The 4,981-nt window shown below is 49.0% G+C and overlaps 1 protein-coding gene across 5 annotated transcripts in view; it reads left to right on the top strand.

Annotated features, from left to right (window-relative positions):
* The window catches only part of bcam (basal cell adhesion molecule (Lutheran blood group)), a 46,113-nt gene that overhangs the window by 8,470 nt on the left and 32,662 nt on the right, over positions 1-4,981 (top strand). The gene's annotated exons all lie outside the window — the stretch shown is intronic.

Raw genomic sequence — 4,981 nt, 5'->3', positions numbered from 1 at the left:
TGTCTGAATAGGTGTGTGTGTGTGTGTGTGTGTGTGTGTGTGTCTGTGTGTGTGTGTGTGTGTGTGTGTGTGTGTGTGTGTGTGTGGGTGTGTGTGTGTGTGTGTGTGTGACACCGGGGTTCTAGGACGTACGTCAGCAGCACGTGTGTGTGTGTGTGTTGACTTTTTAAGGGGGGGGGGGGGGGGTGAATGTGGTTCAGATGCAGCAGTGTGTGTTTGTGGAGGATCAGGAAGTGTTTGTTGTGTCACAGGAAGGCACAGGATCTGAGGGTTAATTAGCATCTGAACCCGACGTATGGAGAGAGAGAATGAGGGTCAGGGAGAAAAGAGAGAGAGAAAAAGGGACAGATACAAAGAGGGGATAGAGAAAAGGTCAGCGGAAAGAGGAAAAAGTGGTGGGATGGACAGAATGTGCAGCAGACGAAGGGGGAGGGAAGATAGAAGAGGTCACTAAGAAAGAGAAAGAGAAGCATAGGTTGGAAGAGAGGTAGAGGAGGGGAGAGGGAGAGAGAGAGAGAGAGAGAGAGAGAGAAAGGTAGAGGAGGGAGGGAGTGGGGAGAGGGAGAGAGAGAAAGAGAATAGATAAAGAGAGAGTGGAGGAGTTAGGGTCAGCGGTCAGAGATGTGTGAAAAGATACATTCTGGGTGTGGTTGCGTCACCACAAAAGCCCTTTGAAAAGCCAGCCTGTAGGCCATTCAGCAGCCAAGCAGGCACCATAGACTACTGTATGACCGTGTGTATTACACCCCTTCACGTGCCTTCTCTCTTAGTCAGTGTGTGTGTGTGTGTGTGTGAGTGTGTGTGTGTGTGTGTAGGAGACACAGATAGACTGTGTGGGTGGTGTTGGGCTCTGTGTGTGGTGCTCACACTTCACTGAGCCTCTCTGTCTCTCTGTCTCTCTCTCTTTCTTTCTCTCTCTCTCGCTCTCTGTCAATCTTTCTCTCTGGTTTTCCCTCTCTATCCCTCTCTCATATTATTTTTTTCTTTGTTACTCTTTTTCTGCTCTCTCTGTCTTTGTCTCTCTCTCTCTCTCTCTCTGTTTCTGTCTCTATCTCTCTTTCTCTTCATCGTTCTCTTTATCTCTTTCCAGACCCCTAGCTCCCAGCCCCCTCCCCCCCTCCCCCTAATCGCCCATCTCACCTGTGCCGCAGCACTGCAGGTTCAGACGTGTGTTGTTATGTCTCTCGAATTTCAGAAATTCCAGATAGTGTCGACTTCAGTGGATGCTCCTGATAGCCATCTCCTGAGCCCAGCCACTCCTTCGCTTTGTGGTTGCTGCCTTTAGGAAGAGAAAAAGGCCATCTCCAAACCGCCGCTCCTAATCTGACTCCCCCTGAGTTTGGAAAATTAACTCGGCCTTGATGGAATACATTTCCTCTCGCGTCTCGTCTTTGCCAGCGAGCAGCCCACAGAGCAGGCAAATATTTTAACTCGGATTAAATTTCCCTGCGTGAATTTTAAACAAGTCTTAATGTATTCATTTCCATAGTAATAGTCTCCCATAATCCATAACATTACACTGGCGACGAGGCTAATGTTGCGTATTATTCAGATTCATTATGCTGAAGTGAGCAGTGTAGGATTGTTTTGGGCTGTATTGTGGTCAGCTCGGCTCATAAATCTCGGTGTAAGTGGAGGTGGTGGTGGCGGCGGCTGTGTTTCTGGTTAGCTACAGGGCCTTTGGTGGAGTATATATATGTGTGTGTGTGTGTGTGTGTGTGTGTGTCTTCTGTGTGTTCTGGTTAGCTACAGGGCCTTTGGTGGAGTTGGGGAGCCTTCAGGGCCTCTGGTGTCATTAGTCCGGCTTTGATGCCCAAACTCAATTTATGCGGCTCCTGCCGGCACTGCCCCCTGTAGCCCTTAATGCAATCAATGGCGGTGTGACCGACCGCGACCTCCGTGGCAAAGCGATTCATACCTCCCTTTGCCTGACCCTGCCCTTTTCTCTCTCTCTCTCTCTCTCTCTCTCTCTCTCTCTCTCTCTCTTTATCCCTCTCTCTGTTTTTACCTCTCCAGCACTGCCTCCCTGGCTTCTCTGCCTCTTTAATGTCAATCCAGCTATGACAATTACCTTCAGTCCGTCGCCGTGGTAACATCCCGTACTTGCTCCCCGCTCCCCCAGGTTCAGGGCTATTCCCCATGGAAACAATAGAGAAGCATATTTGTGTGTGTGTGTGTGTGTGTGTGTGTGTGTGTGTGTGTGTTAACAAGTCTGTGTGTTTCTGTGTGTCTGTATGTGTATGTGTGTATGTGTATGTGTGTTTCTCTCTGTGCTGTGTGTGTGTGTGTGTGTGTGTGTGTGTGTGTGTGTGCATGTGTGTGTTTGTCGGTGTATGTGCCAGTGAGTATGTCAGTCAGTATTTGTGCTTTTCTCAGTTGACTGCTCATGAATATGTAGAGCAGGACACCCCCCCCCCCTCCTCCTCTTCCTCCTCCTCCTCCTCCTCCTCCCAGCCAGCCAGCAGATCTCATGGCGCAGGCAGAGGGAGAGGGAGAGGGAGACAGGTGCGCCATTATGGAGCGCATTAAGCAGTAATGTACTGAGGCAGCCCACTGACACACCGGCACTGCCGTGACTTCACCAGCTTTGCGTGACCACATGCGTCCGGCGCCAGCTGCCTCTATCTGCGCGCCAATCTAACATGGCTACGCAACAGTAACATGCCACCAACAGCAGGTGTGGGCAGCACACAGAATAGAGTGTCTACTATAGAAACTGTATATGTACGCACTTACACAAAGATTTGATTTCTTTTTTTTCAGTCCCCCCTTACAGATACACACACACACACACACACACACACACACACACACATAAGTACATGCACAGACACACACACACACACACACACACACACACATACATACGCACATCCATACACGTGTCTCATACACATATGTAGATAAACACTGATAGGAGCTCAGACAACATGCCTTTAACCTGACGCCAACCACAGTACAACCACAGTCACTTTCACACTCACGCACAGTACATACACACACAACGTATTCACACACACACACACACGCGCACGCCACTCACGCGTCTGTCAGCCACAGACATATACGTCATTCATCTTTTGTCGTGGTGTTCCGGCTCCTTCTCTATCTTCCTCGGCGGCTATCTCTCTGACTGTGTGTCCAGCAGCTGTCAGCACCAAGCAGGACTCATGTGGGCAGGAGGCGGGAGAGTGGCATCGGGCATCGCGGAAACTAACGCAGGAGGAAGCACAAGCACACCGCGAAGACCAGCAGGGCCCCTGACAGATAACCCAGCGTGACACACACACACACACACACACACACACACACACACACACACACACACACACATACACACACACACACACACACATACACACATATACACACACACACACACACACATACACATATTGCATATGTTTATGTGCAGAAAGTTAAATGCTATCTCTTAGGGTCTCCCGTACAGACTGTTAGGGGCTTGCAGTGGCGGGGCCTTTTGTTGGGACCCACCCAAGTGTTGCTTAAAAGCGTGCTCACAATATTGACTAATTAAACTGAGAGTGGCTCTCTTTTTAAAGAGCCAGAAAAAAAGCCCATTGCCACCCCCACCCTTTTTCCCCCCATTTAATTTCCTGGTGCTGAATGTATGCCTTTGTGTGTGTGTGTGTGTGTGTGTGTGTGTGTGTGTGTGTGTGTGTGTGTGTGTGTGTGTGTGCGCACGTGTGTATGTGGGTATGTCTGTGTGTACAAAGCCTGTTTGGTCTTTGTTTTAATCAGTCAGTACATGGTTCAAGGGACCAAGTGAGTATGACATTGAATTGGTAATAGAAAAACGCAGGAAAAAAAAATAAAATAAAATGTAGTCAGACAGAAACATATCAAAAAGAGACATGGGAGGAGAGGGAATAACAGACAGATTGAGAGAGGGATGTGGAAATAGAGGTAGAGAAAAGGAGTGAAAGGAAAGTGCACAGAGGAGATCTATACTGCGGAGAGAGAAAGGGGGGAGATGGACAGAGAAAGAAGGACAGGAAGTTAGGGATGGGACGACAGGAAGTTAGGGATGGGACGACAGGAAGTTAGGGATAGGAAGGGAGAAATCGGCCCATAATGCTCGAGTGCTCCAGGGACAAGTCAGATGCACTTTGGGATTTATTGATTCGATGTTCTACTCTGTTCCAGGCGCAAGCAGCATTTTTAATACACTGTCTGGCTCTCCTGTGTGTGCTGAGGGCCTTTGTGTCTAGTGTGTGTGTTGTGTTTATTACTTAGTCTGTGTGTGTGTGTGTGTTCTCTGTGCGTGTGTTTCTGAGCAGTGATACAGTATGTGTATAAGTCAGTAAATGATTTTGTGGATCGGTCCGTTTGTGTACATTTGTCAGGAAGTGTGTGCTGCGTGTCCACGTCTGCCAGCAATGTCTGTGTGACTCTTCACCCCCTGCCTGCTCTAGTTCATCCAAGCATTATAAGTTAATCCCCTGTAATAGGGAAAGAAAGTGTGTGTGTGGTGTCTGTGTGTGTCTCTGTGTGTGTGTGTGCGTGTGTATGTGTGTGTGTGTGTGTAAGAGACTGGGGAAGGCAGGAGTGAGAGTGGGGGCATAGTCAGTATGACGGAGGGCGAGCAGAGCTGGCATGTCAGGGGAATGTAAAGGGGGATTTTGAGGGAGACGGTCCGTTGTTTAATCCGAGGCTTACTGCGTGTTTTGGGATGAGGTGCTGATGAGCATGTCAGACGGCTCCTGCCCTGGGGTGACGTCACGGCCATAGACTCCGATCCACACCAGCCCAGGCCACAAATCTTCTCAAACATTCAGATTTACAGATAGACCAGAGGGCAATAGGAAATCAGGCCTCCACCTTGGGAATGGCTGTGTGGATTGGGAGAGAGAGAGAGAGAGAGAGAGAGAGAGAGAGAGAGAGACAGATCAATAGGAAGAGGAATCGGGCGGTCTCACTAAACAAGCTGTTTAAATCTCATGGCTTGTCTGTTTACAAC

The sequence above is a fragment of the Alosa sapidissima genome, chromosome 10 (assembly GCF_018492685.1).
Source record: "Alosa sapidissima isolate fAloSap1 chromosome 10, fAloSap1.pri, whole genome shotgun sequence".
Classification (NCBI taxonomy): domain Eukaryota; kingdom Metazoa; phylum Chordata; class Actinopteri; order Clupeiformes; family Clupeidae; genus Alosa; species Alosa sapidissima.
Note: the sequence above shows the minus strand (reverse complement) of the source record. Positions and strands in the feature narration are given on the sequence as shown.